Below are 27,092 nucleotides of genomic sequence, written 5' to 3' on the forward strand. Positions count from 1 at the left end.
GCCCCACAGCTCTCCTGGGCCTGGCACCTCCCCCGCTGGGCGTCTGGCCTCTCCCAGCCCGGCCTCTCCACCCCCCCCCCGGGCGCAAGGGTCCGGACATCAAAGGGCTCCAGACCTATATCTGGGGCGACCCTGCAACCGGACAGCAGTTGTATCCCGGAGTCGAGAGCGCTGCTGATTGAATCGCGGCCGACCCCACGGAGAAGAACTCTTGCTTGAGACTCTACCACGAGCCCTGCTGACTGCGTCACGGCTCCACCTTATTGAGGTCACGAAGCCTCACGGAACATCGGAGCCCTGCTGACGCTGTTGCGGCCCAACCTCGCTGAAACCTCCCTCGGAGCCCTGCTGGCGTCGTCGCGGCTCGAGCTGAACCAAGACACCGTAAGAGCCCTGCTGACCTGGTCGCAGCTCGAACTCCAAGGACTGAACACCAGAGCCCTGCTGACGCCGTCGCGGCTCGACCCCTCCGAGAACCGGAGGCCCTCCAGCGTGGGGAGAAGAACTGGGCCCCAGGTACCCTCGTACCAAGCTGCTGCTAAAGACTGTCCCACTACCCCGTCCCTACCAAAGACTTTGAGACTCTTGTGGATCCGTCGATCCCCCTTGTAAATATTGATAACCGTAACTTCATAAGTGCCGATAAAGAACTGCTCATCTTGCTGAATCCCCTCGAGTCCTGTGTGGTCTGTGTTACTGTGCTAGTACGTTATAGGAGAAGGACCTCTCCCCAGAGGCTTCTCAGCAGCGCTCGGCTACTTCGTGCAGTGTGGGGGCCCCTCTGGGTGGTCTCTCCGACCCCCCGAGGCTCGCCTTCCAACATTTGGTGGCCAGCGACGGGATCCGAGCCGAACGCAGTTCGTACAAGCAAGTAACCCACTCGCTATCCATCCAGACGAACAGAGACCATGAGCAACCAGGAAACCACCGCGACCATGGAGTTCCAACCAGAACGGTTGGAAGAGTACACTCACAAAGAGTTAAAACAGTTCTGCAAAGACAAGGGCATTGCAACCACCAGCCTAGGTACCAAGGAAGAGATGCAGAAAGCCCTGAGAACCTGGATAGAGTCCGAGGCGGACCCCTCCCAGAACGAAGGGCCCCTGCTCCTAAATGCAGCCACACCAACCGCACCGACCCCGGCGAACGGAGGGAGAAACAGCCTGGGAACCGGCCTCTCCGTGGAGGAAATACAAGAGCGGGAGAAGGTCCGGACCCACGAACTAGAGCTTGCACAACTTCGGCTGGACGGCGAACTCCGGCTGGCCGAAAAGAAAATGGCCATAGAACAGCTACGGCTGCAGGAAGAGATAGAGGAGAAAAAGCGGCATCGAGAATTGGAAGAAAAAAGGTTGACCCTTGAACACGAGCGGGCCTCAAAGAACTCGAACTCAAGGCCCAGAAGGGGGAGACCGGCACCCCCAGTAATAGAGACACTCCACCCCCCACCGAAGCCAAGGTGCATATCCCCAAAGATGTCGTCAAAGAATACTATAAAAACGACGACATCCAGCAGTGGTTCAAGGCGTACGAGGTGGCCATGACCTCCCATCGGGTGCCCCGGAAGGATTGGGGTGCTGGCCTGTGGGGGCGGTTCCTTAGCGAGGGCCGAGACACCCTGCTGCAGCTACCAGAAGATGTGGTGACCTCCTACGACCATATGAAGGAGGCCCTGCTCACCCGCTACGGACTAACCGCGGAAATGTACTGCCAGCGTTTCAGAGACTGCAAAAAAATCCCCGGTACCACGTGGGTAGAATATGTGGACTTCTTCAGCAGGGCCCTAGAAGGATGGATCAAGGGTAGCAAGGTCACCACCTACGGGCAGCTGGTCGACCTCATTATTTGGGAACACCTCTCCAACAACTGCTTCGTGGAGTTAAGACAACACCTCCTCGACCGCAAGCTGACCGAACCGCGGAAGCTCGCCGCCGAGGCCGATCGATGGGTCAACACCCGAGTCCCCCGGAACTTGATGGTGGAGTACCAGAGAAACACCACCGGACCTCCCCGCCAGCGCGGCAGAGGAGGAGGGTTGAACCGGAATCGGGACATCCCCGCCGGGCCACCCCGAAGTCCGCCTCGAGGGCCGCCTCAGCAACACCTCTCCCCGAACCTGGCCCGAAGAGGGACGGCACCAGCCCGGACCGGACCCCGGCCCTCGATAACCTGCTACGGCTGCCAACAAACCGGACACTATGCCAGCGACCCGGCCTGCCCCATGAACCGAAGAAGTGGGGCCGGCGGGCCCCCGCCCCGAGAGCTGGCGGCTGCCACCCTGGGGGAAGGGGAGGAAGAGGAAGAATCCCTCGACGGAGGAACCACTCAGTGGGAGCCGGCGGCCATGTCCCTGGTCTGCCTGGGCAGCCGAGAAATGGTGCCCCGAACACCCATCCCGAGCAACACCCAGAAGTACCAACAGTGGGTCACGATCAATGGATGACGGGCCGAGGCCCTCCGTGACACCGGAGCCAGTGTCACCGCTGTCCGCTGCCACCTGGTGACCCCCGAACAGATCCTGCCCAATGTACTATGCCCCGTCCGGACGGCCGACAACAGCGAAAGCATGTGCCAGATGGCCCAGGTCCCCTTCGAATGGGGAGGGACGACGGGCATACTCAAGGTGACTGTCCGCGACAACGCACCGGTGGACTGCCTCCTGGGGAACGACCTAGAGAGTTCTCCCTGGGCTCAGGTGAAGCGGCGAGAGCACCTCCGAATGATGGGGCTACCCGAATGGGCCTGCGCCACTACCCGGTCCCTGGACACCCAGGCCCCACGCTCGCCCATTGCATCCGACCCCACCAGGCCCGAGGGGCCCGCGCCACCACCCGCCTCCAGCGAGGGAGAAGCGGACGCTGATACCGGACCCACCGAACCCTCCCCAGACGAAATCGCCTCTCTCGAAGCGCTCCCAGCGCTTGCCCAATGGCGCCACGATGGGGGTCCCACCCGAGAGCAGTTCCAGCAGGAACAGAAGACCTGCCCCTCCCTCGAAGGGGTTCAACAGCAGGCGTCCTCGCAGGCCAAGGGTGACCAGACCGGAACGCACTGGGTCTATTGGGCAGAGGGCCTACTGTACAGCGAACAGAAGATTGCGGAACTGGGGGCCAGTCGAGTGCTGGTGGTCCCTCTCCGACTCCGGGAGTTCCTCCTTAACCTAGCGCATGATGTGCCCCTCGCCAGGCACCTGGGGCAGGACAAAACCTACAGCCGCCTGGTGACCCACTTCTACTGGCCCCGGATGCGGAGAGACGTGGACAACCACTGCCGGTCCTGCCAGACCTGCCAAGCCAGCGGGAAGGTGGGGGGACGGGTCAAAGCCCCCCTCCAGCCCTTCCCAACAGTCAACACCCCGTTTGAACGGGTCGGGATAGACATTGTAGGGCCCCTGGACCCCCGGACCGCCCTGGGTCACCGCTTCATCCTGGTCCTCGTGGACCACGCAACCAGGTACCCTGAGGCTATCACGCTTCGGACTGTGACGGCCCCCGTAGTGCGCCGGGCCCTAATGGGGATCTTCTCGAGAGTGGGATTCCCCCGAGAAGTGGTGAGCGACCGGGGTACGAACTTCATCTCTAAATACATGCGGTCCCTGTGGCAGCAGTGCGGGGTCATGTACAAATTCAACACCCCATACCACCCTCAGGGGAACGGACTGGTCGAGCGGTTCAACAGAACCTTAAAGGGAATGATCCAGGGCCTGGAAGAGCCCCTAAGGTGGAGATGGGATGTCCTGCTGCCGTGCCTCCTGTTTGCCTATCGGGAGGTCCCGCAGAAGTCCCTGGGGTTTAGCCCTTTCGAGCTGTTGTATGGGCATCCGGTCCGCGGACCCCTCAGCCTGGTGAAGGAGGGCTGGGAGACGAAGCCCCAAGATGCATCTCCCGACGTCTACCGATACCTCCTGACCCTACGAAACCAGACCCGCAGGTTTCGAGCCCTGGCCGAAACCAACCTCGAGGCCAGCCAGGAGGACATGAAGCGATGGTATGATCGGAACGCCTCTACCATTGAGTTTGAGCCAGGCCAGCAAGTCTGGGTCATGGCACCGGTTGACCCCTGCGCCCTCCAGGACAAATGGACTGGGCCCTTCAAGGTGGTGGAGAAGAAGAGCCCCGTCACCTACCTAATCGACCTAGAGTCCCCCCGGAACCCCCTCCGGGTCCTACATGCTAACCGGCTCAAACCCCACTTTGCCCGGACCGAACTGAGCCTACTACTGGCAACCGACGATGGGGGCGAAGACGACTCCGAGCCCCTACCCGACCTCCTGCGGATCAGCGACCACGATGGGTCCATCGAAGGCGTTCAACTCGCCTTCTCCCTGACCCCGTAACAGCGCCACGACTGTCAGCAGCTGTTGCAGCCCTTTGCAGCCCTCTTCTCCCTCACTCCGGGGGTGACCCCATGGTGCGTCCACGACGTCGACACTGGGGACAGTCCCCCCGTGCGACACCGAGCCTACAGAGTACCCGACCGGGTGCAGGCCTGCATCCAGGGCGAGGTGGCAAAGATGCTGGCCCTCGGGGTCATCGAGCCCTCCGACAGCCCGTGGGCCAGTCCCGTCGTCCTGGTACCGAAGGCCGCCGCCCCAGGCCATCCCCCGGAGCTACGATTTTGTGTGGACTACCGGGGTCTGAATGCTGTTACCAAGACCGACGCCCATCCCCTTCCCCGGGCCGACGAGCTCATCGACCGTTTAGGAGCAGCCTGCTACCTGAGTACTTTCGACCTCACCGCCGGGTACTGGCAAATCCAGCTCACCCCCGGCGCCCGAGAGAGATCCGCTTTCTCCACCCCTGATGGGCACTACCACTTTCGGGTGATGCCCTTCGGCATGAAGAACGCCCCGGCCACCTTCCAGAGACTGGTGAACAAGGTTCTGGCCGGGCTAGAGGCCTTCAGCGCTGCTTATTTGGATGACATTGCCGTGTACAGCAACCACTGGGCTGAGCACCTGGGGCACCTCAAGGCAGTCCTGGCCGCCCTCCACAGGGCCGGGCTCACAATCAAGGCCAGCAAGTGCCAGATAGGTCAAGGATCGGTGACCTATCTGGGCCATCAGGTGGGGAGCGGTCAGGTGGCTCCCCTCCAACCAAAAGTTGATGCCATTCAGGCCTGGGAACCCCCCACCACCCAGACAGCTGTCCGGGCCTTCCTGGGCCTCACCGGGTACTACCGGCGATTCATCAAAGACTATGGGAGCATTGTTGGTCCCCTCACAGAGCTCACGTCCAAGAAGCAGCCCAAGAAGGTGCACTGGACGCCCCGCTGCCAGATGGCCTTCGAGACTCTCAAGACGGCGATGTGCACTGCCCCCGTGCTACAGGCCCCTGACTACAGCAAGGAGTTTGTTGTGCAGACGGACGCCTCCGAATATGGAATTGGGGCCGTCCTGTCCCAGGCCGACGCAGAGGGACTCGACAGACCCGTGGCCTTTATTAGCCGACGGCTATTGCCCCGGGAACAGCGGTGGAGCACCATCGAGCGAGAGGCCTTCGCTGTTGTGTGTGCCCTCAAGAAGCTCCGACCCTATCTCTTCGGCACCCACTTCCGGGATCAAACCGACCACCGGCCCTTGCGGTGGTTAATGCAGATGAGAGGCGAGAACCCCAAGCTGCTGCGGTGGTCCATCTCGCTGCAAGGGATGGACTTTTCCGTCGAACACCGGCCCGGCAATGACCACGCCAACGCTGACGGCCTATCCCGCTTCTTCCGCCTCGACGAGGAGAATCCCCAAGGAGATGGGTGACTCTCCCTGCCTTCAGCTGGGGGGGACGCTTGTTGGAGCCGGCCTCGTGGCGTGGTCCTGTTCCCCCTCGCCAAGCCGCACGAGGTCCCCTGCACCTCGGGGCTCCTCCATTTTGGATTGTACGTAACTCTGCGCGCCAGCCTACGTGACCCCGCTCAACCCGGCCTCGGCCCCAGCAAGCCCCGACATCAAGGCACCAACAACTGGCCAGGGGGTACCACGCGAACACTTCCCCACTCCCGGCGGAGGGCAGTATCGATGGGACCCCCAAACGTCCTCCCACACCTAGGTGCGATCGCCCCACAGCTCTCCTGGGCCTGGAGCCTCCCCCGCTGGGCGTCTGGCCTCTCCCAGCCTGGCCTCTCCACCCCCCCCCGGGGGCAAGGGTCCGGACATCAAAGGGCTCCAGACCTAAATCTGGGGCGACCCTGCAACCGGACAGCAGTTGTATCCCGGAGTCGAGAGCCCTGCTGATTGAATCGCGGCCGACCCCACGGAGAAGAACTCTTGCTTGAGACTCTACCACGAGCCCTGCTGACTGCGTCGCGGCTCCACCTTATTGAGGTCACGAAGCCTCACGGAACATCGGAGCCCTGCTGACGCTGTCACGGCCCAACCTCGCTGAAACCTCCCTCGGAGCCCTGCTGATGTCGTTGCGGCTCGAGCTGAACCAAGACACCGTAAGAGCCCTGCTGACCTGGTCGCGGCTCGAACTCCAAGGACTGAACACCAGAGCCCTGCTGATGCCGTCGCGGCTCGACCCCTCCGAGAACCGGAGGCCTTCCAGCGTGGGGAGAAGAACTGGGCCCCAGGTACCCTCGTACCAAGCTGCTGCTAAAGACTGTCCCGCTACCCCATCCCTACCAAAGACTTTGAGACTCTTGTGGATCCCTCGATCCCCCCTTGTAAATATTGATAACCGTAACTTCATAAGTGCCGATTAAGAACTGCTCGTCTTGCTGAATCCCCTCGAGTCCTGTGTGGTGGTGTTACTGTGCTAGTACGTTATAGGAGAGGGACCTCTCCCCAGAGGCTTCTCAGCAGCGCTCGGCTACTTCGTGCAGTGTGGGGGCCCCTCTGGGTGGTCTCTCCGACCCCCCGAGGCCCGCCTTCCAACAGGCAGTGTGTAGAGGAGCTGGATCTGTTGTATAAAAAGCGGGCTGAGACCTGGCCATCTAAGGAGTGGAAACAGGAATCCCCACTCCAAAGAATCAAACGCCTTAGTGGCATCAAGGAGCGCCGCAATCGCCTACACGTGTGGGGCAAGGTAATGCAGCAACCCGAACTGCGTTCTGAGATTGTGGGCAGTAGACTTTCCCAGCACGAAGCCGGATTGGCCCGGCCGGACTATCAGTGGCAGCAATGGCTGGAGTCAGGTGGCAATGAGCTTGGCAAAACTCTTGGCATCGAGGTTGATTAGTGAAAGTGGGTGATAAGAATCGCATTGGAGGGGGTCCTTGTCCGGTTTTAAGAGTGTAATTATAATGGCCTCGCGCATTGACCCAGGAAGAGTTCCCACCTGAAGAGCCTCTTGGTAGACCGCCAGAAGGTGAGGGGCAAGCACCTCCAAGTATTCTTAATAAAATTGGGTGGTAAGCCCGTCTGCGCCTGGTGCTTTATCTGCTGGCATGCTGCCTATGACCCAGCGGGATATCGAGGTACTCACGATGCGCACCTCTGAGCTATAGGAGTTCTATGGATTTAAAATAGTCTTCTAAGACCGAATCTGGGGGAGTCGATTGGGATGTATATAGTTGTGCATAAAAATCCTGCATGGTATTGAGAATGGCAGGTGGGGTGAGTGCCTCATTGTTGGTAGGAGTGGTGAGCTCGGTGATAAAAGTGGAGCCTCTGGGTGGGCGCAGTAGGTTCGCTAGTGTCCTGCCTGCTCTGTCTCCCTCGCCGTACCTGCGCGCGGCCCATATTTGTTTAGGAAATTTGTCTTCCTAGCTGCCTCTTCCTGATACTCAGTGAGTTTGCTACGAATACTCCCAAGTATTGTATCAGATGGTGCAGTGGAGTACAGTGGCTCCACTGAGTGCAATTCCGTTTCTAGCCTGTTCAAGCTGCCACGAATATCCCGGAGCACCCCGGCCTGTCCTGCTATGCAATACCCCCGGGCCACAACCTTGAATGCCTCCCAGAGCACACCAGTGGTGTCCACGGAGCCTGTGTTATTTTCAAAGTAATCTGTGATCTGTGTACGGAGTTCTTCCCTGAATGCTGTGTCAAGTAGAGCATTAGGCGGTAGGCACCATGTGAATGGCTGTATGTAGGGTTTGGGTATCTGAAGGGTCAGTGTGACAGGGGAGTGGTCCGAGAGGGTGCGGGCGTGGTGGGGCGTCTCGATCACCCAAGAATGCAGATCTTGGGATGTGAGCCAGAAGTCCAGTCTGGACCAAGCGTGATGCTGCTGTGTGATACATGTGCCCTCCTGAATATTGGGATGGAATGTCCGCCATGTGTCGACTAGTTTATAATCTGCGATTAGCCACTTGAGAACTGCGGCTGCCTGTGGGTAGTGTGTGCGTGAGGTGCCAATCCTGTCCTCCTCAGGTGATAAAACAGTGTTGAAGTCGCTGCCCCAAAGTAACGCAGCATCCTCCATGGATTGTATGTTGTGCCATACTTGTTGGAAGAAGGTGGGATCGTCCACATTAGGCCCATATGTGTTCGCAATGATGACCCGTTGGTGAAATAACGTTCCCGACAGCAGGAGATATCTCCCTTCTGGGTCACTAACGACTTTGGTTCTTTCCCAAGGGACACCCCTTCTGCCTAGAGTTGCCACCCCTCTGGAGTAATTGGAGTAGCAGGACGTGTGTACTTCGCTCCATCTATTTGATTTTAGTCTAGCACAAGCAGTCCCCCTCAAGTGAGTCTCCTGTAGGAGGCACACATCCGCCACGTGTCTAGTGAGATATGATTGCACCAGACGCGATTTTCTGTGATCATTTAAGCTGCACACATTCCAGGTAACGCATGTTATTTTACACTTGAAGGGTGTATTTCTGTGTAGCAGCTGGAGCGCGACATGACCGGTAGGCCCTGACAAGTACAAATTAGTACAATATCTCCATGTAGTGTCTCGCCTGGAGCGAGATGGCGGGAGTTAAATCGTATCGTGTATCCCACGTTCGTGGATCTATCGGTAAACAACATGATATGCACTGCTATGAACAATAAGAAACTAAAACATTCCCAGCCCTTCCCCCACGCACACCAACCCCCCAATTAGGTTGTGTTACCCAAATTGACCACCCCATTATAAACAGAAGCCCACAAAGCGTGGGGCTAAAGGGAATCATCCCAGAGGGGGCGTGAGGTTGCCAGCATACGCCCTGTTGCAGAGCAACAGGGTCGCCGAGTATAAACATTTACCACCAAAACATTTTCAACTGTAGACAATTAGGATAGTTGAAGGAACATTTTGCTGCAGGCTGTGTACCGCGTATCTAGGATCCGAACCATCTCATACAACACATCAGTTGTTATCACTCAGCTGGATATTTGGTGAGGCTACAGCCGCCGAATCTCTCATTTGCTGTGTTCTCACTGTCTATTTTGCAAACTTCAAAGCAGCACTGGCCTCGGTGAAAATCATAGGTTTGCCTCTGGTCTGGACCCTGAGCTTTGCTGTGTACAAAATAGAATATTTTGTGCCAGACTTTGGAAGAGCTTTTTGGCGGGGATAAATTCTCGTTACGCGGCCTGGGCAGCCTGCGTAAAATCAGGGTAAAAAGCAATGGTATTTCCCTGGTGTTGTATGTCCTCCTTCTCCCGGGCCAGGTTAGAACAGTGTCTCTGTCTCTGTAGTTCAGAAGACGTGCCAGTATCGCCCACGGCTGGGCTCCAGGGGGGGCCTAGGTCCCAGAGTGCGGTGCGCTCTCTCCACCAGGAACATCTCTGATAGACCAGAACCAAACAGTTCACGTAGCAAGCCTTCGACGTAGTGTTCCATGTTTGTTATGTTCGTCGATTCTGGATTTCCCGTGATGCTGACATTGTTTCTTCTGGACCTTGCTTCAAGGTCTTCTTTGCGTGCTTTGATGACTTTGAGCACCTTGTCCATACGGAGTAGGAGCTCGTGTGTTTCAACTTGGAGGTCGTCTGAATCCGAGACCCTGTTTTCTAATGTGCCTATGCGGGATTCGTGCTTGTCTACCTTCTGCAAGACATGATCCATTCGCAGAGCCTGGGAATCTAGTTTAAAGTCAATTTACCGTAGGCTTACTTTCACCTGTCTCAGCATGGTTTTGATGTTGTCCTACTGGTCGGGCTCTAGCTGCGTCTCAGGTACCACGGTGATCTGCGTCGACCCCATATCCTGCAATCTTGTGGTGCGTCTTGTGAAATTGATCTTGGCCTGTTTGTTGTCTGGCTTTCCCATGACGGCACCCCAGACATGGCGCACGTCCCAGGACTTGGAGACTCTGGCTGGGACTCCTACGGGCAGCCCGGGAACCTCATAGACAGAGGCAAAGGACTTCAGCCGATAGGCCAGCACCGGCTCCGGCAACACTGCAAGTACCGCCACGGCCCGTACAATGTTAGCACCAGTGCGCCGTTTTTACATTGGCCGCTAGAGGCAGTTCATTTACTTGTGTTAGGCCAGTGAGCAAGGTGCAGACCATGACCAGTGGTCCTCAACGACAGCAAACATAGAATTCACAAAAGGCACAGCCAGACACGGTGGGGCACCCTCATTGGTATGATGTACTCTCAAAAAGTGTTGGCAGAGGGGAGAGTGCGCTTCAATTGTAGCCACGAACGCTAAGCAGCTGCAGGGTGGGCCGGCAGAACTGGCAGAGAAATGGACATAATAGTGTGCACATCGAGTACAGCCACAGTCATGTGCAATGTGTATGGTGGATTCACACTGCTGAACGAGGCAGGTCGAAGTGAACAGCGGTATCAGCGCACAACACGAGCCTCACTCTTGCAGCCAGACCGGCAGGGGCCCCCAATATGTTACAGGCTGTCCGTGTAGGCCCCCGCCTCCCGACTAACCACACCAGATGCACTAGTCACAAGGGCCCGCTCCCCGTACAGGTCCAGTGTGCTGCAATTACTCAGAGGGTGTGCTGGACGTAATCAGTCCAACTGCCAGGGCAGTCCGAGGCTCAGGGCTTGGTCGTGTCGGTTGGCGGGCAAAGCAAAGTTCGAGCGGAGACCCCCACTCAGTCCGTAGAGGGTTCCGGGTATTATAGATAGTAGCTGGTCACGCAGGGATGCCAGTTCCGCTCGATGCAGTCTGCAGCAGTCGCACCACTCCTTGCCACAGTTTCACTTAAGCCGCAGCCAACCGTCCAGATATCCGAAGGCCCGGCGCGCGCACCGCCCAAACATTTCACTTGGCTAGGAGTGTTGATGAAAGGTGGAAATGCCGGATAACTGCTGGATAGTGTACTCAGCCGGTAGAGCCACTTCACACAGCGGCCATCTTGCTGCTTGGCTCAGCTAGGCCACGCCCCCCTTATAGGTGGTAAGTTGAGCATTGTACTATGAAGTCACAGTTTTTCTGGTAGTATCGTGCTTGCTCTCAAGTGTTCCAACAGCACTTCCCTATGCAGTGCAGTGCTTATTTATTTCTTCTTGAATCTGGTCATTCTTTCAACCTCAGTTTGTTTTTCTGAATTCTGTACACTACTTCCAGTGTTATGGTAGATGGTCTTCTTAATAGAACCTTTATCTCCTCTTCCCTGAAGCTTAAGGTTTTGGGCTCAGACATACTCTTGAGTTCAATATGTCTGAAATTCTAGCTCCTGATTTGTAAGGTATTAAATGCAGTATGTGAGAAAAATGGGGAAAGAGCACCTTATATTAATCGCCCTAGCTATTGCCAGAGACACTGGAGCAAAAGCTCTCTAAAACAGTAGGAAACTCCCTCATGGGCATGCAATAACTCTCGGTGTATCTGTCGTGACAGGAAGTGATCTAATTGAGGTAACAAAGGGCGGGATCAATATATTAATATTTTTGGTGTTATTTTCACCTGAAAATTTAAAACGTCACATCTATGGTTCTATTGATTAGATTTGTGTTGTTTTAGTATCATGTTATTTTTTAAAATTTACTTTATTTTTCTAAATTTGTTTGAGGTATTTCTTGTGTTTCATATTTAGGTCTCGCCTGACCCAGCGCATGCGCTGATCTGGCGAGACTTTTTGTGAGGGCTCAAAAAATGCTACCATGGCCAGCCTAGAGCTACAGTGCATTTGCGCGGGCGCGCACTTAGGAGCAGAGGCTGGCAAACCTCGTCATGCTCATTAAGCACCCGCGATCACTTTCACTTTTGCCCGCGATCACTTTCGTGGCGCCCCTTTGATGTTCTCGTTCAAAGAACATAAAACATCAAAGAACATATTGTTGTGTTAATGCTTTGCTGCACCCGTTTGACTTACAATGTGCTTTCTCTTTCCACAAACTCGATGTTTGTGTTCCTTTATTATGAGATACTTTTAGCATTACTGTTTTGTGACTTATAGAACATTAAGGAAATGTTACTGTGAAACTGGACAATGTTCACAGTGTTTATTTCTGATCGCAGCAGCTGCTTAATATCCGTTGCACCATTCAGGGAGTCCTTTTGCTGGTGCTTTCATGAGGACATGATGAGGAAGCTGGAAAGTTTTGGCACATTCTCTTTAAAAGCACAGCATGTTGGCGACTGGTTAATCGATTAGACCTATGTAGCGCTTTAGATCTCAAAGCGCTATGGTGGGTGCAGCAGTTACAACTCATAAAATATGGGGTGCAACTCACAAGGAGGGGGGTAGTTTGAGTGCACATTGGCTGCAATCAAACTCTTAAGATGATGGGCTGTGTGTATCCATTATCAGCACTCAGTCTTTGCTACGTGATCTTGTTTGTTTTGGTGTTGTGTTAATGCTTTGCTGTGCGAGTTTAACTTACAACGTGCTTTCTCTTTCCATAAACGATGTTTGTGTTCCTTTATTTTGAGATACTTTTAGTATTACTGTCACACACCACCACAACCACACACACAACCACACACACACACAACCACAACCACACACACACAACCACACACAACCACACATACAACCACACACACACACAACCACACACACACAACCACACAACCACACACACAACCACATACAACCCCACACACAACCCCACACACAACTACACCCACAACCACACACACACAACCACACACACAACCACACACACAACCCCACCCACAACCACACACACACAACCACACTCAACCACACAACCACACAACCACACACACAACGACACACACACACAACCACACACACAACCACACACAAACACACACATACACACACACACACAATCATACACACAACCACACACACACAACCACACAAACAACCACCCACACACAACCACACCCACAACCACACACTCACAACCACAACCACACACAACCACACCCACAACCACACACACACCCACACAACCATACCCACACACACACAACCACTCCCACACACAACCATACCCAACCACACACACAACCACACACATACAACCACACCCACAACCACACGCACACACAACCACACCCACAACCACAACCACACACATACATAACCACAACCACACCCAACCACATAACCACACCCACACATACACAGCCACAACCACACACAACCACACACACACACACAAACAAGCACACACAACCACACACACAACCACACACACAACCACAACCATACACACAACCACACACACAACCACACCAACCACACACACACAACCACACACACAACCACACACAACCACACACACAACCACACACACACAACCACAACCACACACACAACCACACACACAACCACACACAACCATAACCACATACACAACCATACTCACAACCACTCACACACACAACCACAACCACACACACAACCACACACACACAACCATGCACAACCACACACAAACAACACACACAACCACACACACAACCACACACAACCACACACACAACTGCACACAACCACACAACCACACCCACACATACACAACCATAACCACACACAACCACACACACAACCACACACAACCACACACACAAGCACACACACAAGCACACACACAACCACCCACACAACCACAACCATACACAAAACCACACACACAACCACACACAACCACACACACACAACCACACACACAACCACACATAACCACAACCACACATAACCACAACCACACACAGAACCACACATACGCAACCACACACACACACAACCACACACACAACAACACACACAACAACACACACAACCACACACAACCACAACCACACACACAACCATGCACAGCCACACACAACCACATACACACAACACACACAACCACACACAACCGCACACACAACCACACACTCAACCACACACACAACCACACACACACAACCACACACAACCACACACACACATCCACAACCACACACACAACCACACACATCCACAACCACACACACAACCACACACACACACAACCACACACAACCACACACACAACCACACACACAACCACACATACAACCACACACACAACCACACACACACACAACCACACACACAACCACACACACACACACAAAACCACACACACACAACCACACACACACAACCACACACACAACCACACACAACCACACACACACAACCACACACACACAACCACACACACAACCACACACAGACACACAGCCACACACACAACCGCACACACACAACCACACACACACACACACACACACAACCACACACACAACCACACACACACACAACCACAATCACACACACAACTACACACACAACCACACACACAACCACACATACAACCACACACACAACCACACACACAACAATACACACAACCACACACATACAACCACACACAGACACACACACAACCACACACACAACCACAAACACAACCACAACCACACACACAACCACACACATACACACACAACCACACACACACAAGCACACACACACACAACCACACACACACAACCACACACCCACACACATAACCACACACACAACCACAACCACACACAACCACACTGAACCACACCCAACCACACATCCACACACACATCCACAACCACACCCGCACCCACAACCGCACCCACACACAACCACACACACAACCACAACCACACACACAACCACACACACAACCACACACACAACCATGCACACAACCACTCACAACCACAACCATACACACAACCACACATACACACACACAACCACACAGAACCGCACACACAACCACACACACAACCACACACACAACACACAACAACACACAACCACACACACACCCACACACACAAACACACACAACCACACATCCACACACACACCCACAACCGCACCCACAACCACACCCACACCCACAACTGCACCCACAACCACACATACACAACCACACACACTCACAACCACACACACACACACACGACCACACACACACACACACACACACAACCACACACACAGCCACACCAAGCATTGGCATAGAAAATAGGTCTCGCCTTTGGGACCTTATAAGTGTTTAGCCACGCAACAGTTGATGTGGTTGCACCAAGGATATTGTGCTGCATAACTAAATGCTTAGAAGGTCCCAAAAGCGAGACCTATTGGCTATGCCAATGCTTGTTACTTTATTACTTTTTGTGTGCTGCATATATACTTTAGACATTGACTCTAAGTTTTGCATGACTACTTTTTTACCAAGCAACAAGATTGTTATGCACAGGCTAATATAGTGACTCTTGCGGTTCACTCTGTCAAGGATTAATAACTCAATGTCTTACATAAATATATATTGTTAAATCCTTTGCCATATATGCTCCCTAGCGGAGCATCTACTTGATTTTTGCAATACAGGTGCCTGCTGCTAGATTTGTTTTCTTTTCGAATTGTCTGGGAATCTCCCCTGAGGCCGTTTCTCCAGATCTTGGGGCGGTAGTGTTGCATACCATTGCTATGGATGTTAGGAGCCCTAGGTGCCATAAGTGGAAATTTAGAGCCTGGTAGCTGCCCTGCAAGCCTGCCAGGTCAATGAAGGCCTGGCCAATACTCCTATAGTGGAGGACCGTCTGTGATATTTTCCAGAGTTGTGGTTGCTATAAAGTTAGATCACATTTCCAAGGTGGCATCATGCTGTTTTGGCTCTTCTCATTGAGAATGTGCTTGAAAGCACCATTAGCCCTAACAGGGAGGGCAATGATGGAAACTCAGCGGTTCCCACACTGCTGAGTGGGGCGGAATGTACCACAGGTTTTGTGGAGTGGGTGCACTGCTAATTCATGATTGGTCAACCACCCCACCAAGGTCTAAATGACCCACTTAGACGTACCTGAACTCCAATTTCATGACCAAATTACTCAATTTGTATTAGGATTGAGCAAAGTCTATATTGATTAGGCAAAGTCACATGTCCATCCCTATTATTGACCTAACCATGTGGCACCACATTTTCTGCTTTGCCAGTGTTTATGAGCTTGCCTGGTTTTTGCATGCAAACTGGCAATATTTCATTACTACCTCATTTCCTCATTAAGTTATACTTAGCACATCACAACTTTGACGAACTTTTTCAATTGAAAAAAATAAAAAGGGGCAAGAAAGTCTAGATTGTAGCATGAAATATCCCATGCAGAAAGCCTTGAAAAATATAGGAAAGAACGCTGATTTTTATTTTATTTTTTTGCAGTTTTTTTTTATAAAGTGCGTATTAGATCCAAAGGTACCAAAGGGGTTTACATGAGCATCAGTTACATTACATTACACAGGTCACATAATATATTTTTTGTGTTAGGCACGGGGAGATTAAGTGAATTGCCCAGAATCACAGGATATTGGGCTGACTCCGAGACTGGAACCTGGTTCCACAACTCAAAAGTGGGCAGGTCTGACCATAACACCACATCCTACGCCCCCATCCCCTACACTACTCTGTATGCCTTCCTCCCTAAGAGAAACGAGTCCTCAAAGACGTTGGCATTTTGGAACTCAGACAAAAATGACACATAATTGACAGAAAGTCGATACATAGATATGTATTTAAAAAAAGATAAGGTCTTTATATATACACCAAGAAATGCTTTGCATCTCTATTGCTAACGTTATTCTATGGAGAGGGCTCTGGGCACTCTTGGGTTTCAAGTATTTTTTAAAGGACTTTGCTTACAAATCACAGGCAATCAAACAAAGTTGCCTCCAACTAGTCTAGAATGCATCAAGCTTGATATGTGTTTGCTCTTTGCCCATATTTCACTGTGGCCCTGGAAGCAAGGATCGACAATTGCATTGATTTTAGCAGATGTACGTAGAGAGGAACGGGGGTAGATGCCCCAGAGATTTTCTGTCCTTGAACCATGGGTAGAGTCAGAGTTTTCAGATGTCCTTAGAGATGGGAAACCTCTAACCCACTGAAACATAATCCATAAAGAGATGAAGGACAGAGCTGAGTTGCTGTATGGTATGTTGTTTTGTGGTTCCTATATATTCAACAAATGAGTGCTCCTAGGTTAGGCTAACTGATTCGCTGAATACATAGGAACCACAAAACAACGTACCATACAGTAGCTCAGCTCTGTGCTTTATCTCTTTATGTTTTAGTAGAGTTGGCTGGTAATCTGTAAAATCAGACCAAAAAAACGAATCACTCAAAATCTTACACCTCAAAAATGAACAAGGAGTTACACTGAAGATAAATAATATGTTTTCAGGGTGCCAAGTAGAGCTTGTTTTCAAAGGCAAGGCTCACAGGAACCAGTCAATATATCACTGGGGATCTGTGTAAAGGGCCCTCACACATTGAAAGTTAATGCAGGGGGGCTATTGTTGTTGGAGTTGGCCAGCAGCCAAATTGTGCACCCTGGTGGTACCAGCTTTCCCAGGTCCCAATGTCAAAGGGAATATATGACTTTACAACGCAAACATTTACAACACATGCCTTTACAACATGGGTATTACATCGCAGCTACCTTTACAATGCATGATTTTACAACGCATGCCATTACAACGCATTTGTGGAAACTACCTTTACAACCCGTTCCATTACAATGCATACCATTACCATGCATAATACATTTAGGGTAACATTGGGGTAAGAGTTGGATAGTGTAGGGGTAAAATTTACTATTCCCACTCCAGTGAGTGCAACAGTAGGGTAAGTGTTGGATAGTGTAGGGGTAACAATTACAATGTCCATGTACCTGCTAACCCATACCCACCCTAAAACAAAAAAAAACTCCATTACTTACCTTATAATGCATTGTAATGGCATGCATTGTAGTGACATGTGTTGTAATGTCTGCATTGTAATAACAACAGTTGATGGACAGAATGCAGAACAGTGTCATACATTTACCCCAGTACAGAGACCTGGGCCTAAATCCATTGTTTGTTTGCTCACCATGCCATTCCAGTTTGAACCCAGCCATATGCAAATCAGTCTTGACCCTGTCCCTCATGGGAACAGTCCAGCCCGAACTGCCAAGCCTGGTCCTCAATGGACTGGAACTAAGCCTCCTAGGACCGGTTTCTGGGTTTCACCCCTCTTCAGCCAGGAGAGCTTGATTCCAGTGGCATGGAGAGCACGGGACTCACGTCTGAGCATACCTGTCCCACTCGGGTGACAAATACAAAAACAACATTTGATGGACAGAATGCAGAACAATGTCATACATTCACTCCAGTACAGAGATCTGGGCCTAAATCCATCGTTTTTTTGCTCACCATGCCATTCCAGTTTGAACCCAGCCGTATGCAAATCAGTCTTGACCCAGTGCCTCATGGGAACAGTCCAGCCCGAACTGCCAAGCCAGGTCCTCACTGGACTGGAACCAAGCCTCCTAGGACCGGTTTCGGGGTTTCACCCCTCTTCAGCCAGGATAGCTTGATTCCAGTGGCATGGAGAGCACGGAACTCACGTCTGAGCATACCCGTCCCACTCGGGGTAACAAATGCAAAAACAACAGTTGATGGACAGAATGCAGAACAATGTCATACATTCACCCCAGTACAGAGATCTGGGCCTAAATCCATCGTTTTTTTGCTCACAATGCCATTCCAGTTTGAACCCAGCCATATGCAAATCAGTCTTGACCCTGTGCCTCATGGGAACAGTCCAGCCCGAACTGCCAAGCCAGGTCCTCACTGGACTGGAACCAAGCTTCCTAGGACCGGTTTCAGGGTTTCACCCCTCTTCAGCCAGGAGAGCTTGATTCCAGTGGCATGGAGAGCACGGGACTCACGTCTGAGCATACCTGTCCCACTCGGGTGACAAATACAAAAACAACATTTGATGGACAGAATGCAGAACAATGTCATACATTCACTCCAGTACAGAGATCTGGGCCTAAATCCATCGTTTTTTTGCTCACAATGCCATTCCAGTTTGAACCCAGCCATATGCAAATCAGTCTTGACCCTGTGCCTCATGGGAACAGTCCAGCCCGAACTGCCAAGCCAGGTCCTCACTGGACTGGAACCAAGCTTCCTAGGACCGGTTTCAGGGTTTCACCCCTCTTCAGCCAGGATAGCTTGATTCAAGTGGCATGGAGAGCACAGGACTCACATCTGAGCATACCCGTTTCACTCGGGGTGACAAATGCAAAAACAACAGTTGATGGACAGAATGCAGAACAGTGTCATACATTCACCATTGGCAGTGCATTGTAATGGTATGCAATGTAAATGCAGTCATGTTGTAAAGGTAGTGCGTTGTAATGACTGCGTTTTAATGGTTGTTTCCCATCAAAAGTGTCTTGTCAGGACTTTCACTTGGCAGGGCACCCATAGGACCAGGGAAACCCACTGAACCCATCAGATCACCAAATGGAACTGTGAAACTATGATTTAGGTCCAAGGTTCCAACCACAATTTAACATGTTGATGCCTCTGGAGCAGAATGAAGGTTGAAAAGGTTCTGAAATCAGGCTGAGCATCCACAGAAAACTAAATGCTGCTCTTTGCAGATGAAAAACGTCATGTCCCTTTTTTGCCTGTAAAAATAAGCTACAAGCTCACATAAATAACATAATGGCAAGAGGTGGGTTAAGAATTATGGAAGATCTGCAAACTCACACTACTAAAGTGCAGTCTTGATGAAGTTCATGTCCGTGGTTAAGTTCTGACCAGCAGGAAGGCAAGGTTCCCAAAGATCACTTCCTGTATTTGACCTGAACTGAATATGACCTTCAGTTGGCAGAGCCTTTCTATTGACCTTCGTACAAGAAGAAGGAATCGCAATGAGTATGCAGGTGCACATCCTATACCACCTTGACGGAGGCAAAACTTTTCTTGCTAGTTGCCTCGAGATTCATTCGACAACGTTACTGATCATTTTACAGCAGTGGTTGTCTCAATTGAAGGCTTTGCAAATACATTAGGATTATATGAACCCTTTGTTGGACCCGGCCTCGTGGCATGGTCCTTACCCCCGTGGATTGTGCCCGTTCCCCGCCCCGGCCTTCACGGGCCACCCTTCTGAACTGCACTGAGGCCCTTCATCCTGAGCTGCACGAGGTCGCATACCCCTCGTGGCTCCGCCATCTTGTTGGCACCCACGTGACTCTGTGCACCAGCCAGCGCGACCCCGCTCAACCCGGCCTCGACCCCAGCGAAGCCCCGACATCGAGGCACCACGAACTGGCCAGGGGGTGCCGCAGGAACCATTCATCGCCCCCGGCGGAGGACAGTATCGATGGGACCACCAACTGTCCTCCCCTCTCGAGGTGTGATCGCCCTGCAACTCCCTTGGGCCTGGCGCTACTCCTGCTGGGCGTCTGGCCACCTCCACCCGGCCTCTCCGCCCCCACCGGGCGCCTGGGTCCGGACATCAAAGGGCTCCAGACCTATATCTGGGGCGACCCCGCCACAGATCGGCAGTTGTATCCCAGAGTCGAGAGCCCTGCTGATTGAATCGCGGCTGACCCTACGGAGAAGAACTCTTGTCGGAACCATCACGAGCCCTGCTGACTGCGTCGCGGCTCCTTCTTGTGAACACTTTGAAGCCACCTGGAACATCGGAGCCCTGCTGACGCTGTCGCGGCCCAACCTCGCTGAAACCTCCCTCGGAGCCCTGCTGACGACGTCGCGGCTCGAGCTGAGCAGAAACCATCTTGAGAGCCCTGCTGATTGGATCGCGGCTCTCCACGAACTGTACGCCAGAGCCCTGCTGACGCCGTCGCGGCTCGACCCCTCCGAGATCCGGAGGTCCTCCAGCTTGAGGATAAGAACTGGGCCCCAGGTACCCTCGTACCGCACTCCTGCCAAAGACTGTCCCGCTACCCCTACCCTTCCAAAGAGACACTAAGACTTTTGGTGGATCCCTCGATCCCTTCGTGTAAATATTGACCTCGTAACCTTTTTATTGCTGATAAAGAATTGCTTGTCTTGAGACAACCTCCTTGAGTCCGGTGTGGTGGTGTTACTGTGCTAGTACGTGATAGGAGAAGGATCTCTCAGGAGACTTCTCGGCAGCGCTCGGCTACTTCGTACAGTGTGAGGGCCCCCCTTGGTGGTCTCGCCGACTCCTCGGGGTCCGCCTTCCAACATTTGGTGGCCAGCGACGGGATCCGAGCCGAACGCAGTACGTACCAGCCAGTACCCACTAGCTACCCATCCAAACGTACAGCCGTCTGGTGACCCACTTCTACTGGCCCCGGATGCGGAGAGACGTGGACAACCACTGCCGGTCCTGCCAGACCTGCCAAGCTAGCGGGAAGACGGGGGGTCGGGTCAAGGCCCCCCTCCAACCCTTTCCAGCCGTCAGCACCCCGTTCGAACGGGTCGGAATCGATATCGTGGGGCCCCTGGACCCCCAGACCGCCCTGGGCCTCCGCTTCATCCTGGTCCTCGTGGACCACGCCACCAGGTACCCGGAGGCGGTCCCGCTAAGAACTATAACGGCCCCCGTGGTAGGCCGGGCCTTAATGGGGATCTTCTCCCGAGTGGGATTTCCCCGCGAAGTGGTGAGCGACAGAGGCACGAACTTTATTTCCAGATACATGCGGTCCCTGTGGCAGCAGTGCGGGGTCACATACAAGTTCACGACCCCCTATCACCCTCAGGGGAACGGACTGGTTGAGCGGTTCAACAGAACATTAAAGGGAATGATCCAGGGCCTAGAAGAGCCCCTCAGGCGGAGATGGGATGTCCTGCTGCCGTGCCTCCTGTTTGCCTATCGAGAGGTCCCGCAGAAGTCCCTGGGGTTCAGCCCGTTTGAACTATTGTACGGACACCCGGTCCGCGGACCGCTCAGCCTGGTCAAAGAGAGCTGGGAGACGAAGCCCCAAGGCGCCCCTCCTGACGTCTACCGATACCTCCTGACCCTCTGAAACCAGACCCGCAAGTTCCGAGCCATGGCCGAAGCCAACCTCGAGGCCAGCCAGGAGGACATGAAGCGGTGGTACGATCGGAACTCCTCTACCATAGAATTCGAGCCAGGTCAGAAGGTATGGGTCATGGCCCCGGTTGAACCCGGCGCCCTCCAGGACAAGTGGACCGGGCCCTTCAAGGTAGTGGAGAAGAAAAGTCCCGTCACCTACCTGGTCGACCTGGAGTCCCCCCGGAACCCCCTCCGGGTCCTACATGCTAACAGGCTAAAACCCCACTTTGCCCGGACCGAACTGAGCCTGCTACTGGCGACCGACGAGGGGGGCGAGGACGACTCCGAGCCCCTGCCCGACCTTTTGCAGTCCAACGTCCATGATGGAACAATCGAGGGTGTCCAACTCGCCTCTTCCCTGACTCCGGAAGAGCGCAACGACTGCCAGCAACTGCTGCAGGACTACCCAGCCCTCTTCTCCCTCACCCCGGGGGTGACCCACTGGTGCGTCCACGACGTCGACACCGGGGAGAGCCCCCCCGTGCGACACAGAGCCTACCGGGTACCCGACCGAGTGCGGGCATGCATCCAGGCCGAAGTAACGAAGATTCTGGCCCTGGGGGTCATCGAACCCTCCGACAGCCCGTGGGCCAGCCCTGTCGTCCTGGTGCCAAAGGCCGCAGCTCCCGGCCACCCCCCGGAGTTGCGATTCTGCGTGGACTACCGAGCCCTGAATGCAGTGACCAAGACGGACGCCCACCCTATACCCAGGGCCGACGAACTCATCGACCGCTTAGGGGCCGCTCGCTACTTGAGCACGCTGGACCTCACCGCCGGGTACTGGCAGATCCAGCTCACCCCCGGCGCCCAAGAAAGATCCGCCTTTTCGACCCCGGATGGGCATTACCACTTTCGGGTGATGCCCTTCGGAATGAAGAACGCCCCGGCCACTTTTCAAAGACTGGTGAACAAGGTTTTGGCCGGGCTTGAGGCCTTCAGCGCGGCCTACCTAGATGACATTGCCGTGTACAGCAACCACTGGGCAGAGCACCTCCTTCACATTAAAGCCGTCCTGGCCGCCCTCCAGCGGGCCGGGCTCACAATCAAGGCCAGCAAATGCCAGATCGGCCACGGATCCGTGACCTACCTGGGCCATCAAGTGGGGAGCGGGCAGGTGGCCCCTCTCCAACCGAAAATAGATGCCATCCAGGCCTGGGAACCCCCCACTACCCAGACCGCTGTCCGGGCCTTCCTGGGTCCCACCGGATACTACCGGCGGTTTATCCGGGACTATGGGAGCATTGTTGGCCCCCTCACAGAGCTAACGCCCAAAAAGCAGCCCAAGAAGGTGCACTGGACACCCCGCTGCCAAGCAGCCTTCGACACCCTAAAGACCGCAATGTGTACTGCCCCGGTGCTACAGGCCCCTGACTACAATAAGGAGTTCGTGGTGCAGACGGACGCCTCCGAGTATGGGATCGGGGCCGTCCTGTCCCAGGCCAATGAAAAGGGGCTCGACCGACCAGTGGCCTTCATCAGCCGACGGCTACTGCCCCGGGAGCAACGATGGAGCACCATCGAGCGTGAGGCCTTCGCTGTGGTGTGGGCCCTTAAGAAACTCCGGCCCTACCTCTTCGGTACCCACTTCCGGGTCCAGACCGACCACCGGCCCCTGCGGTGGTTAATGCAAATGCGGGGCGAGAACCCCAAGCTGCTGCGGTGGTCCATCTCGCTACAAGGGATGGACTTTGACGTTGAACACCGGCCCGGCAATGACCACGCCAACGCCGACGGCCTGTCCCGCTTCTTCCGCCTTGACGAGGAGAATCCCCAAGGAGATGGGTGACTCTCCATGCCTTCGGCTGGGGGGGACGCCTGTTGGACCCGGCCTCGTGGCATGGTCCTTACCCCCGTGGATTGTGCCCGTTCCCCGCCCCGGCCTTCACGGGCCACCCTTCTGAACTGCACCGAGGCCCTTCATCCTGAGCTGCACGAGGTCGCATACCCCTCGTGGCTCCGCCATCTTGTTGGCACCCACGTGACTCTGTGCACCAGCCAGCGCGACCCCGCTCAACCCGGCCTCGACCCCAGCGAAGCCCCGACATCGAGGCACCACGAACTGGCCAGGGGGTGCCGCAGGAACCATTCATCGCCCCCGGCGGAGGACAGTATCGATGGGACCCCCAACTGTCCTCCCCTCTCGAGGTGTGATCGTCCTGCAACTCCCTTGGGCCTGGCGCCTCTCCTGCTGGGCGTCTGGCCACCTCCACCCGGCCTCTCCGCCCCCACCGGGCGCCTGGGTCCGGACATCAAAGGGCTCCAGACCTATATCTGGGGCGACCCCGCCACAGATCGGCAGTTGTATCCCGGAGTCGAGAGCCCTGCTGATTGAATCGCGGCTGACCCTACGGAGAAGAACTCTTGTCGGAACCATCACGAGCCCTGCTGACTGCGTCGCGGCTCCTTCTTGTGAACACTTTGAAGCCACCTGGAACATCGGAGCCCTGCTGACGCTGTCGCGGCCCAACCTCGCTGAAACCTCCCTCGGAGCCCTGCTGACGACGTCGCGGCTCGAGCTGAGCAGAAACCATCTTGAGAGCCCTGCTGATTGGATCGCGGCTCTCCACGAACTGTACGCCAGAGCCCTGCTGACGCCGTCGCGGCTCGACCCCTCCGAGATCCGGAGGTCCTCCAGCTTGAGGATAAGAACTGGGCCCCAGGTACCCTCGTACCGCACTCCTGCCAAAGACTGTCCCGCTACCCCTACCCTTCCAAAGAGACACTAAGACTTTTGGTGGATCCCTCGATCCCTTCGTGTAAATATTGACCTCGTAACCTTTTTATTGCTGATAAAGAATTGCTTGTCTTGAGACAACCTCCTTGAGTCCGGTGTGGTGGTGTTACTGTGCTAGTACGTGATAGGAGAAGGATCTCTCAGGAGACTTCTCGGCAGCGCTCGGCTACTTCGTACAGTGTAAGGGCCCCCCTTGGTGGTCTCGCCGACTCCTCGGAGTCCGCCTTCCAACACCCTTAAAATACCTCCCTGCTTTCTCCTCCTGGAAACATTGCCTTCAATGTATGTTGCATTGTCTACAAGGCTGTCAACAAAGCCCTCTACCAACATCTCCAGGCTGTAATCCAAAAGATGCAATAAATAAAAGACTAGATGTCAGGCCTTCTCCTGCTCTGCAAGGAAGTGGAATTAAATCTAAGTCCATATGTGGCCAACTTCCTCACTCCTCAGTTTTAAGTAATAACTAGAAAGAAAACTCTTCAGTGTAAACTTCAGAACTTCTAGCTGACACAACCTTGCTGACACACAGACCATCTGTCTCCCAGATCAGCCAACAAAACCACAAGTTACCATCTCCGCCACCATCTACCATTGGGGAGTGCCCAACAGTGCCATCTGAAGATACCCACTATTTACTCCTAGCTCCCACCTTGCTCTATACCATCACCGTCTCCCCTGGCGTAACAACCCCATAACCTCTAACCTTACACCTCTATGGGACCGATGTAAGCTAACAGCACTCACCCTTGCCTCCCACTCTTAAAACACCTTCGACCAACCGCTTACCACCTTTCTTTGCACCTCTGTTTTTTCTTGCCCCTGCTTCACCGCATTACCAGTAATGTCTAGGGCACAATGGCATACATGTATGTAAGAGGTGGCATCAAGCCAGCTAATAGAGCAATAGTATCTTCTAAAATGTAACTTTGCTCCCTTTTTGGTAGAATTCAGAGGGTAAAGATCATCCTCTGATGGTGAATTTGAAACACAGTTAAATAAAAAATAAAGCTGGACACAATAAGAAAACAGAAAATAGTTTGAGAATACAGTCTAAACCCTACATATAAAGAAAATCCAGCTGTGACATTTAAAACCTGCTGAACCATGTAATAATTGGATAGATTTAAAATAACCACAAGTGAAATGTAAATGTCCTAGTTTAAAAATAAAGGCAAATTAAAATGTGACAATTTTTTTTAGCGCTTAAAACGTCTTGGCAAGATGCTTTGAAGGAAAGGCGGAAAGTTCATGAAGTTGTTTGCAACTCACTGTAAACGATAAGCCGAATAAAGTGTAACCTTAGGCGGATAAAAGACACTGGTGGCTCCAATGAGGTTTTCTATGTCAGAGTTTAGTCTTCTGTGCACCCAAACAGATGGCACCATGAAAGCAAGTAGCAATACACCAATCAGCCGGATCTGCAGCTATGTTTGAACTTATCTGCTGGGAGTGCTTTTTTTCAACAAGTGTCTTATTGAAGCGATTTTGGTTCTCGCAGAAAGTTTTTGCTGACTTTGGAAATTTTTCTCCGAGACATTTCAGAAAGTTAAAATTCTGACCACATTGCCAGATAATGATTTCCTCTCCAGTGGTGTTCTCTTGTAATGGCTCATCTTTATAAGATTTCTTAGATCAAAGAGAGTTAAGTCCACAGACGTCTTGCACAAGGGGCTAGGCAAATCATAATAAGGTTGGATCAATAAGGCAGGGGGAACTCCAGGCTCTTGTCCAGAGAGCAGGCCCAGCAAGCAAGGATTCTTTCAGTTCAAGTTTAAGAGCAAGGTGCATGACTGCCCTTTCTTGCTCCTTTGAGGTCATCGTAGAGGGTGTTGATTCTACCACTCAGTGCATTTGACCCACCCAGCAAGTTCTTTGCATCCTTTTGCCAAAAAGTTATTTTCAGACAAATACTGCAATCTATGGGGAGACTATTAGTAGGTTGTCCAAACCACATCTAAAAGTTAAGGAATGGCACTATGGGTGTGATGATAGTAGATCAGGTGTTAGTGTTTGCCAGATTAAATCATTGGAACCCTCTAATGGTGTGCATGTCAGTTTCCTCTTTACCTCCATCCACAGCCATTCTCCATTTCACAGTATGGGGGATATTCTCAAGAACGTGTGATAACCATCGCAAAAGTTACTTAACGCAACCTACAACATTGCAGTCCA

This window comes from Triturus cristatus, chromosome 11 (assembly GCF_964204655.1).
Source record: "Triturus cristatus chromosome 11, aTriCri1.1, whole genome shotgun sequence".
NCBI lineage: Eukaryota > Metazoa > Chordata > Amphibia > Caudata > Salamandridae > Triturus > Triturus cristatus.